General features: G+C 39.6%; 1 protein-coding gene across 4 annotated transcripts in view; it reads right to left on the bottom strand.

The window, feature by feature from the left end:
- SPATA13 (spermatogenesis associated 13) overlaps positions 1-14211 on the bottom strand; it is a 73819-nt gene that overhangs the window by 46173 nt on the left and 13435 nt on the right. For 3 of the 4 annotated variants that reach the window (XM_027677868.1, XM_027677872.1, XM_027677873.1), the window contains exon 1: positions 10913-11005. The exons of the other annotated variant lie outside the window; for it this stretch is intronic. The gene's annotated coding sequence lies outside the window, so the exon portion shown is untranslated. Of the gene's footprint in view, positions 1-10912; positions 11006-14211 lie in introns of those variants that run through there. 4 annotated transcript variants of the gene reach the window in all.

The raw sequence follows: 14211 nt of genomic DNA, 5'->3' as shown, positions 1-14211 counted from the left end.
CGACTCTAGGTCCGTGTGCTCTGCTCACCCGCGTTGTTTGCAGTGGGCCATAGCACAGCCCACTGGCCGAATTTACGCTTGGTTGCCAGGCTGCCTTTCTGTCCAAAATCTGGACAACTTTTTGGCTTGCTGCTTTTCCTCAGACTTTACAGCAAGAACACAGTCGGAACAGAGTTCATCTACTTACAAGGAAGATTTTGTGAGACAGTGTCTTAAAGCCATATGTCATGACTCCTGGCGAAGACCCGTAACAACTGGTAGTCCTTGCTCAAATAGTTTATTGTCTAAAAATATTTCTACCCTTGGACTAGAAGTGTAGACGTAATTAAAACGATTTTAAAGTAGCTCAGGTAAGATACACTCTGTCTTGTCCCATTTTTGTTTGTATGGCAGAACAGACGCCCTAGAGAACTAACGAAGACCATCAGCCCCACTGCCTCACCTCCGAGACTGGTATGACTGCACATGCTGTATAATTACTTCTCTGGAGAGCAGTACAGACGTTCTCAAAGGCAAGGTGTAGTTAGGGGATGAGGCAAACAAATGCGCTTAAGGGATGCAGGTCAAATGAGGTAGCGAATAACTCTGGGAGTGACCACAGGACTCTCCAACAGTCAGCAGCAGCAGGCACAGCTTGCCACCAGCCCTGGTCTGCTGGCCACAGCTTTCTGGGATACCCCATGGAATGAGGGAGTTTGGAATAATGACTCCAAATGAGGAGGCAAACTGGTTGCTTTGCAGTGCTTGGCATGGGAAGCAAAGGAGACATAAATGGAGATTAGGTTGGAAGTGCTGACAATTTATGGAGACAGTCCATATGGGCCGTGGCTGGTGATCTGTGTTAGCTTGGAACTGTCTGGGGGAAGTTCTCAAGTCAGTGCAGACAAGAACTGTCTCCTTCAGACCTTGGGAAAGGGAAGTCTCTGAAGGGGGACTCAGTAAAGGTGATGAAATGGCCAAGATAATGACGTTAGTGGTAACATTATGAGAAATGTTTCATTTATATGAGACAAAAGTGTGTCAGAAGTTAACTTTAAAACCACTTTCCGCAAGTCTTTTAAACTTGTCTCACAGCCTCCCTGGTCCCATCTATATGGGTTTGTGCTGGTCACTTGATAATTTCTAACAGCGTTATTCAAGCCTAAATTTCAATGGATTTATGTTCCTATGTTCCTGTACATTCCTTTCCATAAATATCACAGGTATATGCATCACACTCCTTTTGAGTATACTTTTTAAACCACAGGCCCTCTCAGAGAAGAGAACACCCGGTTCCTCAGGTGTCCTCTATCTATCTTTTGTCTAGTTGGACAAAAAGACAAAGCAGAGAAAACTGTTGAGCTGAATTAAGCCACTAATTTGGGTCTCTCCTTTATCTTGCCAGCAGTGTGTCTGAAACTTAAGAAATCCTGATAACTGAGATCTGAACTGGTCTTTTAAACATATTTGAAACTCATCAGCAGTCTAAATAGACTTGAAGAGCTAGAAATGACAGAAGAAGGTATTGACAGAGTAACAAAGTGCTCAGAAGAACTTAATTTCCTTTGAAAACCATGCTAAAACTCACTTTAGATAATTAGGTAAGAATATATGTTGTATGTTGTATTCTTTAAATGTCACTACGTTTAATAGAGGAAATACCTTGAAAGTTGCAATTACAGAGATAACAGTATCTAGGCAATTAGATGTTTGACAAGTTTCTAAAAGTAAATAGTTTTAATCTTCTACACTTGCTTGTCATAGCTATCCTACTGGTAGTATGTTAAAACCCTCTTCTGACTCTTGCAGCTTCATTGATTCAGTCTGTCCTTCCATATGCACATAGTATTCAGAGAAGCTCAGATGCAGTACGATAAGGAATGTGTTTGAAAGCAGGATTAACTTCCTGTACTGGAGACCAATAATTACCCAAATCTTTTTTTAATCTGTTTTTTTTGTTGTTGTTATTTTTAAAAGGCTGGTAAATGTATATAGTATTCAGGACACCAAGGTCTAGTAAAATGATGCAAAGTAAAATTTACCAACAGGACTGCCATGAGAAAAAAGAAAAATCCCTTTTCTGACTGTAAACTTGAACACTTTTTAGTTTCTTACAATATTTGAAGAAAAGCAAGCCATAGTGTTTCCTCAAAGTTACAAACTAAAGTAACTTTAGTCCTTTCTATATTAAGGTTTTTCTACCATCATAAAAAAGCAAAATGAGAATATTCATACTATTTGCCACTGAGAATGCTTAGTAATAAGAACAAATTCATAGCACTTGTACAGGTATTTCGGAAAAACTGAGCTACATACTGTGTTATTTACAGGCTCCAGATGAGTAACATTTTTACCTCCAGATGAGTAACAAAGGCTGCAGTGAATAGAGAGGCAGTGCCAGCAGTACGTTATGGTTGACCAAGTACAGTAATTTATGAAGAGAGGAACTTTGAGAACAAATTCCAGATTGGTATATGCGTGAGATTTTTAATAGTGTTTTGACATCACACTTAGCGCTACAAAAATGAAATGCTTGTTTTAGAAGCTCTAAGTCTGTACTTTAAAAGAGGTTTAATGCACATGTGACAAGGAATGAGAAGGATTATTCCAAATGTAATACAGGTGGGAAAGGATTACAAAAAATGTGACAGGAGAAAGAATATAGAGTTTTAATGATGAAAGAACAATCTCCCCCCCCAACTTTTAGTTGGTAGTGATGCATCTCTTAGCTTTTTTAGAATAGCGAAGGGCACATTTGTGTTATGAAATCACTCACATAAATCTAAAAAGTCTAAATGAGAATTATTCCATCCACTTAGTTTAGAAATCCTCTTTTCTACTCCCTAAACATTGTTCTTTCATGTTTCTTTTATAAATAATTTCTAAAAATCTATTTCAAAGTAGTGATTTTTTTTAAAAAAAGGTACTCTTAAAAGAGAGTACAAACAAAAACAGCCAAAAGGAGTAATTTCAGGAAAACATAAAAGGATTTGTCCTATTTCCACAGCTATGGGGTAAGATGGCAAAGGAAGTGACTCTCTAAGACATACTCTAAATTAATGAGTGACCAAATTTAATTATTAAGATGCAGGATTACTGAAATAAGAGATCCCTTTGTTTTAAATGACAGTATCTTTTCCAGGCTGCAGTACATAGCTAAGGCTCCAGTTGTGCAATTTGCACCTTTCTTTTAGATCCCAGGCAAAGAGTCTTCTGCAAGCAATTAACCTCCAAGGAATCTTTACAAACTGACAGGTCCCACAGGGGGAATTAAGCTGAGTCATATATCTATTGAAGTTAATGACAACTCCCCCACTGACTTCACTGGGAGCAAAATAAAGATCTCCAGTTGTTCAGTTTAGAAATAAGAGAAGAGTAGTGTGTTTGTGTATGCAAGCTCAAACTAACATAGGCTGCTAATTATTTTCATCTCCTTCTTATATAACATGAAATTAGTGTAGGATTTTTCTATTTGTGTATATCTGCAACCAAATTAGTAATAATAAATTGAAAGGGATTTTCCAAAACCAAGACCTTTGTTATCTTGGCACTGAAAAAGTCCAAGATGACAAAATTAATCACACTGCTAAGAGAAACACTGGAAGGACAGCCTGGGTTAAATTGCTGTATTAACTTCTTAATTTGCCCAGTGAAAGTCCCCATTGCCCTCGTGCAGGAGGCTGGTGTGCTGCTTCTGAAAGGCCAGTTCCACTTCCATTTGCTTTGTTGCTGATAAAAGCAATGACTGACCCAAGTGAGAAAAGTTTATCACAATTTGGTCTAAATCACGATACACAACAAACTGTGTGCCCCTCTAATCTTCTTTAAATGTGCTTTGCCAAGGCTGTTTCGCTGAGCTTTTTCTACTCTGTTAAACACAGAGACCAATTTAGGGAGCGCACAATAGTCTGATGGAGTGACGCCATCAATGAAAAATGACCCTTGTGTACCAGGTTACCATTATCCCATCTCCAAGTTGCTCTTACTCACCCACCTACACCACTACAGCTGCATGCAACTTAATGATGCCTTCAGCCTTTCAGGCAGCTAGACTGCTATTTATAACCCCACGGGGTCTGACTGTGGTACTATTCTTTCTCCCCATCCTCAAGAGGCATTATTCAGACAGCATGACATGAAGAGATGGCTGGTACTACAGAAGAGCAGTTTCCAATAAACAGATCATTGTGTTTTAACATAAAGAAGACTTCCAGTTACCAATTAGGAAGGCTGAATTCCACCTTTATTTTGTGTCTCACAAAGTATAAGAAGTGGGAAGGAAAAGGACTGTGGAGATGAAAAGTAGACAGAAATAGGAAAGAAAAGAGGTTAGTCAAGAATTTTTGTTTTCTTTTTTTTTCCCTACACTATATATTTCTCTTTTTCTTCTTGTCTTGAAAAAAGTTACATTAGGTTTTCTGTTAGATGGATATATATTGAAATGATAGGGACTAGTTGGGAAGAAAGGGTGAGATTTCAAAGTTAGGATTGCCCAATTCTGCAGACTTTTGCTCTCTCTTTCTGCTCTAGTCTACCTGCCATCCTTTCCTGTGTCACACCCCTGACCGAGGAGTCTGATGAGCCTACAGCCATTCTGGATTTATTTTCCTTGCTTGAAATAACAGCATGTAAAAGTGACAATTAGGAGCTCTTTATCAACCTTCTTCCCCACCCACTTAATTACTCTGCCATCCCCTCTTCTCTGTTCAAAACTGTTCTTCCAAAATTACCTGAGGATATGAAGGTGCCTTGTTATGCAACCAGGAGGGGGAAAAAAAATCAATGGAAGAATAAATACATAGAGAACGGGCCTTAAGGAGTTCGAGGGCTGAGGACCACCTGCAGTGGGTGTTTGAACGACTCAGACCAGGGGCTGGAGTGTCAGTGCAGAGCATTTTTGTGTGTGAGCCACAGCAAGGGGCTGTGCATGGGTTTATTTGATTTCAAAGTGATGGTGCTTCTCCCTGGACTCAGGGAGGAATCACAAGCGGCACGCAATGCTCGCTTAAATCATTCAGCTGTGCTGAAGGGAGCAGGGATACAGCAATGCTGCAGAGGTACAGTGTCTGTCAGATACTAGAAAAGTTGGAAATGCTTTAAAACTGAAGCAGATAGTGGACATTGTTAGGAATGATGCCACATCAGTAGAAATTATGTGGTTACATAAGATCATGGTGCTTCTGATGCTTATTATAACAAAATAACAAGTCTCAGCAGAATAATTGGCCCAGCGTGACACAGCAGAAATACCCACCTGGTTACAGGGTGGCTGGAGACCTTGGGTAACTCTGTTGCAGCCAGAACAAAAAACCCTGAGCAATTACAACTTTTGATACATTCATGAGGGCAAAACAGTGAATATCTTAGTAAGATTAAGAAGAGGGGAAACAGGTTACATTTGGTGGGAAGGATTGGGGCTTCTTGTTGTTAGGAGGCTCCTAGGTGGTATTGATTCATGTGATTCAAGAACCACACAGTCCTTTGGATTTTTTTCTCAATTAGTATCAATATTTTTCTTTCTTTAGTCTCTCTCCACAATGACAAACTTGCTAATTTTGTTACAATCTGAACTAAATTAACATTCATGGTCATATTTCTTGTGCAAGAAGATTGAATAACCATTTCCACCATGTTTCTCTTTCTTTCTCAGACAAAAAAAAAATCTTGCTAATTCTACCTTTAGTTTGTCAATTTCTACTTTTTGTTTGAATTTACTCTATCAAGAATGCCATGGAATGGAAAAGCTAGAAAAAAATAATTTGAGCAAAGCAGATGACAATGAAGTGCTACAACATTTATGTGCTTTTCAATAACCTTTGTTCTCTGAATTTAGCCTGTCTGAAAACTTCAAAGCAATCATAAGCCTTCATCTAACAGTCATTCTTCTGTTTTTCTACTGTTGTAGTAACTAATTATTTTTTTCATTATTAATGCTAAAATCAAGAGTATTTTTTAAAGCATGGATAATCAACTTTAAGCAAACTGTCTATTTATTTTGTCTGGAAAAGAAGTTACCTAATTTTAAATATGCAGAAAACACACAATGCTACTCACTTGAAAACCAAACAACTGTATATATTAAATTAGAACTTCTATCTGCAAGATAGTCAAGGAAGTCTCTTGTGGTCTTATGTTGTTTGTAATATTACAATTGTTTCTAGGAATCAATACAAATAATACATACTGACTGCCTCTGTAAGATATTGCAGCTGCACAAGTTAGTCACATTTTGGTGGGAAATCCGATGATTATTTTTAAGATCAGACATTGGAATTATGCAACTGTCTTCCTATTAGAACAGCCTGGAAGAAAACTAAACTTTAGTAGCCTGAGATAGAGTTAGTTGTGTTTATCTAAGGTACCAAATGGCATAATTGCCTGAAGTGGGCGGACTGAAACCACTGCTCCAGGAGACCTTTATGGCCATTGGCTTAGACACCCATATTCCTATGACTGATAGTAGAACAACTCTGGATTTTACCAGCACCAAAAGTAATGGTAAATTATCTGAAAAAAGGAAGCCCCTATTTCAGGCAGGAAGGATGTCTTTATGACTGGGGCTGGGGAAGACAGATTCTGGATTTTGTTTCTCTCTGACCTTGGCAGTTCAACATACTTTTCTCAGCCTAAGTGCCATATGTGTAAAATATGTGATGATAGGAGTAGCACCTTATAACCTATGAGTCTGCAAGGACCAATCCATCAATGCTTCTCTGGCACTTTGATGCTTACAGTGATGAGAGCTATATAAAGTGTACACATGGGGAAAATAATCCATTATCTACCCATGCAGAGGACAAAACTTAAATTCCATTTTTTTAAAAAGAGTTCAGATTCAAGTGCCTATTTCATTATTCGATTGATTATTTCGATGATGGCCCATTAATCTTCTAAACTGGAATTTGCAGATTCAGCTAATAATTTATGTCTTGTATGAGTGCAGGATAGCTCTGAACCTGAAAGATTACACATGGCCTTACTGCAAAAGTTAATTTATGTTGGTGACCTGTCTTTGCCTAAACATTGCAAACAGCAAAATGAACACTTTAGTTCCTGTCAGTGGCACTGTCCTTTTTAAAAAGACCTTGTTAAACTTCAGGTTAAGAAAACTGATTGAGACAAACCTTAAAAGCCATTCCCTCAACATCCTGGTGTACATAATTAAACTACTAAGCTGAAGATGTGAGTGATGTTTGCAGTTCCTGTACTAAAGGGAGGCAGTTTGCTCTAATTCTGTTCCAGGGTCTGTCTTTTATCTAAGCAATACTAAATACCGGAGTCAAACCTCTTCCCACCTCTTGCTTTTCATTACATAATTCAGCAAACTTTGTTTCTATGCCAGGACAGGAATGGCTTCTTTACTGTCTTGTTACCACATGCTGACCCAGAGAAGCTGTTGCTTCCCATAAATCACCTACTCCTCTTCACATCATCTCCTTCGATCTACTTGGTCCCCACGGATGAGGGTAGAAGTGGTGGCTTACACCAATCTAAGAGCATGCTACCTACCACCTGAAGGGAGAGATGCTGGACATGCCTTCTGCTTATTCCTGTCAGGCTGTGAGTTGAAGCAGCTCCCCTGGCTGCACCCAAGCTGTTGCTGGGCAGGAGGTGGAAGTAAGCATCCAAGAGCAGGGAGGGAAGCACAGGAGGGAGAGTGGAAATGCTTCCCAGAAGCAACAAGACTCCTGAAATGGCACCAGACTTGAAATTTTTCTCAGGAGCTGCCCAAGAATGCTCTGAATTGGAAAGGGCTGGAGGAACATGCAATTTCCCTCAGCAGTTCCTGTGTGCTGTGTTTCTGACATAGGGTGCCAGAATGCGTGGGTGTGAGGTGGATGTGTGGGTGGTGGGTGCTGTGAGGGTCCCTGTAGCAGATTCACAAAAGAAACACAAATAATCACCAATTTCTGTGGCAATGTCACAAACAGGAAATATTTTTCAGTATACTTTCTGGAAAAGTAGGAAAATACTTCCTCCCTAAAATAGTTAATTTTTTTATGAAGCATTGTTGTGTCAGAGTCTGAGATTACAATCAATCATTAAGGTAACTAGAGATTTTAATCTGCTTTGCATTCAGTCTCTGATTCAGTTTCAATTCCAGCCTCACCACAAAATAATACAAATATAATCATGATGCAGAGATACTGGGATTGCTGTATACCTCAAAACAACCACTTGTAAAATACCTCAGAAAAGATGCCACCTAACTCATTTTTGATGAAGCAAAAGTCTTGGCAGGTTAATGTATGCTTGAATAGTTATTCAGTCTCATTGATAGGATGAACACTGCACAAAGGCTAACGGTTAGTATTGTGCTGTAATCAGTTGGTTTAAAGCCTGTTTTCACCAGTCTCTGCAGCAGCAGGGAACAGGGCCTCCCTGTCCGCTCCTGCAGCCAAGCCATATGCAGCATATGTTCAGCTGAGGCACTGCTGACACCCCCTGTCAGCATCTGGTAATTTTCCTAGCAGGGACAAGACTTAGATGAAAGTTTTAACTCTGAAAGTCCTGAAGAGCCACAGACAAATACATTCCAGAATAATTGTTTTAACCGAAGAGCAAGAGCTGCACCTTTGCACACAGCTAATTTCAGCAGACTGCAGTATCATCTTTATACTTGACCATACCAAGAGGAGATGCTTTATTTATGAGAAATTCTGCTGTCGATCAGCTCATAAACAGCTCTTTTTCAATGTTCATCCTTTAGAGTCACAGATACTGCTGCCTAAGAAACACTGAAATAACAGCCATCCTACTCCATGCATAATATTTTATGTCTTGATTTTCCAATACTTCAGCAAAATATTTTATACAAAAAACCACTTGTAAATTACTAAAAAATGACTATTACATATTTCATTATTCTGAAGTCTAAGAAACCCTTTGACATTTCAACTTCTACTAAATCATTCAATATACCAATGAAGCATATTCTCTTTTCTCACCAGTTCTGCTTTTCTCATTGTTTAGGGCTCCAAAGTTGCACCACTGTTACTAGTAGAAACCAACATGCAATTTTTAGCCAAATATCATTTTACTGGAACCTCTAAGCTTCTGAGAGCTTATTAGTTCAGATTTAACCTGGTATTAAATGAGAGAATCTGAAATCCAGGCTTTATAGCAAGTATTAAACAGCTTTGCTAACACATAGTAATGAAAATCAATTAGCATATGACCAAGCCCATGCTCATTTCCCCTAACTAGGAGCTGTTTTTCCAGGGAGGATATTGAGTACTTGTGACTACTTTCTGCTGCAGTATTCTTACATGGGATCATGTGGTGGTTTCATCCTGTGCTGAAAGTTTTGGAAAATACTTCACTGGCATCAGGAGCCTACTTTTGTTCCCATAAACTTCTACCTGTTTCCCCACTTTATCTTAATGGGTAAACAACTCTAAACTTGTGTTGTTAACTTAGCTAATTGAAGTTACACAGAAACCTCTCTAATTTATTAAAGATGCCAAAAAGCTCGGTTTTGTTTGTTTTTTTTTTTCTTACTCCCCAGAAAAAACACAACAGGCAACTTGATGGCAATTACTCCAGGAAAACTGGCAGTCAGCAAGTTGCTTAATCCAGTTTACTTGCGTACTGATTTCATACCCCAGATTCAGTTAGAGTACATCACTAGAGCTGTGATCTTGCAAACATTTTACGGAGGTAATTCTCCAATATCGCATGCTTAAAATCACACTTATTTCAAGAGATAATCTACAATAAATGTGTGTGCAATCGATAGTTTAATTGGGGGAGTAAGGGCAAAGGCAACAGTATGATTGCGTAATTTCAAAAGATACATTTATTAAACACACAAGTGTATTTGAATTAAAGTGAGAGTGCTTCAACAGTCACTAGAACAGAACTGTGCCTTGTGCTTTGGCCAACCTGAAGTATAAGTCTGAAAGCAAAATTCATGTTTAATTTTTAGTTCAGAATTACCACTGTTTGCAGTAATACCAGGACCAAAATCAAAGAGCATCTCTTTCCTTACCTAGCAGAAAAGGCAGGGGCTGCAGTTTTGGAGTAATTTTCCTTGTTTGTAGATGGAATTAAACCACATTACTTAAAGGTTTCAGGTCCTATCTTTTTGCTTTCAAACAATGGAAGATTATGGTTTTCATCTGCATATGAAACAGTGAGAATAGCTTTTTAGAAACAGTATGTTACAACACTTTTTCTGTGCCAAATAAATCTGAATTTACAACAAGACCAATGGCACCCTCTTCACCCAAAACAAATTTCCAAGAAGGAGTGATAGTTAATACTGTAGTTTGCAGAGACTACACCATGTCTTGGTCTCATTAAGATACATTTGGTCAGCAACAGATCAGTTTAGAACCCATTATAACCCTCAGGCTTTGTTAAAGCCTACCTTTCAAAATGCCTGACTGACAGTACAGGACAGTGGTCCAGCCCAGTGCCCTTGGTGACAACACACAGGCACACACAGCCGCCAGTGGCTCAGCAATATGGCTGGATGTGCTTCTGCCCAAGGGGAGTCCAGGAAGCTGGGGTAATGCCAGGGAATTTTCCCCCGATGCCGCTGCTAGTCGGATCCCCTTGAAGTCATAGTGTGGAGAGCACCCTGTTGCACGGTGTGTGAGCTCAGGGATGAGTAATGCTCAATTGACTTTGCTAGATGAACTACACAGATTATCTGCAACTCTGAAAAGCAGATACACATTAACAGAGGGGCAAACCACACTGCAGCCAACACACAAAACTTCCAATATTACTCTTGGTCATGGGTTTGCACTTAACTGGAACAACTAATAAAACCATAATTATAAAATGCAATTAATTATCAGCATATATACCTAAATGGTTATGCCTTCCAGTAGCCACTAACTACAAGATCTGCTCTTCTGGATAATATTTAATCTAAATGTATGAAAATCCATTGCACAAAATATTGTCCAGTTACAGTACAAACCTTTTTCCAGTAAACCTGTCTGTTTTTTGAAAGAGCCTGTTGTTGCCTGGATTCTGGGCTCAGTCCTGCTGAGCACCCTGTAAGTCCTTAAACGCTGCTGGAGGAAAAAAGGACTTGGCATGATCCAGAAGCAGTCAGTACCTTGCAGGATTGAGTCTTAAGTTAATATATAACAAGGGGCTGCACGGAGGTCTGTGAAATCAACAAGTTAAACATGCACTTGGAATAACTGTAACAGAGATGAAAGAATATTTACAGGAGCATTTCCTTAAAATCTTTGTGTTGAAGAGTCTTGTATGCAGCATTCCTACATATTTACCATATGAAAGCAAAGGATTGGGAGTGTGCTGGTGAAAGTAAAATTAAGTAGTCAAGGCAGAAATAATCTAAAGTTGCAATCAGAGCCTTCTAGTTAAATATTGTGCAAACTGTGACCTGGTTGTAATCAGCTAGAATCTACTCTGAGCAAACTGCACCTGACAGCGTGGACAAAATGGATGACCCAGGGTGGCACACACTGAATACACATTTCACATTTCACATCTGTGAAAGTAAAATTAACAAGAAACGTCAAAACTTTATCACCCAGCTCTAGTATTTGCAGGTGTCAGCAGCAGAACCAAATGCCAAAGTTATACCTGGTCATTTACTGCAGCAGATGAAAGAGGCAGAAATCAAAGGTATAATTATGTCTTTGAGAGCTGCGAAGTGGCACAGGAAGGTAGCCGGGTGTACAGCAGGCACTGCGGGTGGGGAGCAGAGTTATCCCAGCAGCAGAACAATGTGGAAAACCAGACAGACACCTGCCAGAATGATGGGACGTGCCTCCCTGCTTTTGCTGTGTAGTGTACAAGTGGGGGTGTAACTACACTTTCCCAGAGACCCACATTTATCTCGAGAGCCTGGCATCACATACAGAAATATAGAATGCCCCTGCTTTGTGCTCTTCAGTCAGAAGGACCTGTACAGCTCCCTCCTGTATATCCCTATACAGAAGACAAAGTTCTATATAACTGATCTGCTAGAATGTGATTCAATCTTCCCTTTTCCTCCGTAGAAGAAATATCAACTTTTAATTGCATTTTTTTCTGAATTGTAGTAGAAAGATGTGAAGACTAACTGCAATTGTGAATGCAAGAGAACACTAATTCAAAGAGAAATTAGTTTCTGTCTTACAGTTCTTTTCCATGAATAATTATTCCATGTATTATTCCATGAATAATCAAAATGATAATTTTTAATGGCAATATCACATTCATTTCTTAGAAGTGGAAATGCTAGCAGTTTCCTTAATAATAGATTTACATAACCAAGATAACTTTCAAAACCTAATTAATAATTTATAATCAAGTATGAGGCTTCATATTATGTCACATGCAACAATCTGAAATTCAGACATTATTGAATTCCGTTATTAGTTAAATTAACTTTAGAGGAATACTCTGCTGAATCCCAGTACCAAGAAAATTAACTGTATGAGAGTATAAAGACAGGAATACAACTCCACAGTGTTTGACGTATGCTCAAACCTTCAGTGGATAGAAGGAAGCAAGTGCCTGACAGCCATGCTCTTCTCATGCAAGACTGGGCTTTTACAATTTTAAGCCTTCTGAGTCAAAGTTAAGAAGACTTTCCTCTGATTCTATAAAGCTTTAAGTAAAGATTATCAAAAAGGCTAAGTTCAAGCAACTTTCTTGGTCTCAAATCGCTCACCAAGGTGCTCATCTAGGTTGTTGCCATATGAATGCTGATTTTGATCATGGTCCTGGGAGGCAAGGAAATGCAAAAATACTACATATTTTTGTGGTTTGAAATTTCAGGAGAAACGGAAATGCAAATAATACTACATGGCACAAATTGATCTCTCACAGACCTACTCACTGAATAACTGGTTGGGTTGAGGTTGGAAGACACCTCTGGAGATCATCCAGTCTAGCCCCCCTCACAGAAGGTTTGAAGTTGGAAGACGTATGTGGAGGTCACTGAGTGTAACACCTCTGCTCGAAGCAGAGTCAGTTAGAGCAGGTTGCTCAGAGCCTGTCAAGTTTTAAATAATTTTTTGAAGTCTACAAGGTTGGAAAATTGCCTCTTGCCTTTTTACTGGATACCAATGAGAAGAGTCTGGCTCTGTCCTCTTTATCCTCTTTTACTGCTTCACTGCTATCAGGTATTTATACTCATTAATAAGATCCCTTCAGCATCTTCTTCTCCAGGACAAACGGTCCCAGTTCTCTCAGCCCCTCATCATATGTCAGATGCTCTAGTTGTTGTATCAGGTACTACTCCTGGTTTGTATCCCCTGCAAACTTGCTGAATGTGCGCTCTGTCCCATCGTCCTGGCCAAAAATGGAGAGTATTGGCTGCAGTACTGATGTCTCAGGTACAGCACTAGCAACTGGCTTCCAGATGGATTTCATGCCATTGATCACACGTTTTAGAACCCAGTGGTTCAGCCAGTTTTAAGTCTGCCTGACTATCCCCTTGTCTAGCCCATACTTCATCAGTTTGCCTGTAAGCATGTTATCAGAAACAGTGTCAAACATTTTGCAAAACCCACTCCTCTCCCCTTGTCCTTGGAGGAGCTCATTTTGTTGTAGTAGGCTATCAGATTGACCAGGCATGATTTCCCCTTATAAATCCATGTCGACTACTCCCAATCACTTTTATGTCCTTTGTATGTTTGGAAATGGTTTCCAGGAAGATTTGATCAATCTCCTTCCTGAGGACTGAGCTGAGACTGATTAGCCTATACTTCTCCAGCTCCTGCTTGTTCCCCTGCTTGAAGACTGGAGACTTGCAGCCCTGAGAAACCTTCTTCAGTCACCACAACCTTTCAAATATCGTAATGAATAGCCTTGCAACACCATCAGCCAGCTCCCATAGGTGTATCCCATCAAGTCCCATGGCCTTGTGTATTCAGTTTTATTTAAATGTTCCCTGAACTGATCCCTACTGAAGATAAGTCTTCCTCCTCCCATTTCTCAACCACTCAGGGCCTGGATTTGCTCAAGGCTGGTGTTACTGGAGAAGACTGAGGAGTAGGTGGAGTACTTCAGCCTTCTCCATGTCCTTTGTCCCATTCAGCAAAGGGTCCTCTGCCACATTCAGCAGCAGGTCCATATTTTATCTAGTTTTTCTTTTACTGCTGATTCCCTTGTTGAAGCCTTCTTTGTTGTGCTTTATATACCTCACCAGATCTAATTCCCAGTGAGCATTGCCTTTCCTAGCCCCAACCCTGCAAGCTCAGTCAGTGCCTCTGTATTCCTCCCAGGTCACCTGCCTCTTGGTGGTGAGTTGAC

This window comes from Neopelma chrysocephalum, unplaced genomic scaffold (assembly GCF_003984885.1).
Source record: "Neopelma chrysocephalum unplaced genomic scaffold, ASM398488v2 Primary Assembly neopelma1_43, whole genome shotgun sequence".
Taxonomy (NCBI): Eukaryota; Metazoa; Chordata; class Aves; order Passeriformes; family Pipridae; genus Neopelma; species Neopelma chrysocephalum.
This window is presented reverse-complemented; position numbering and strand designations above follow the sequence as displayed.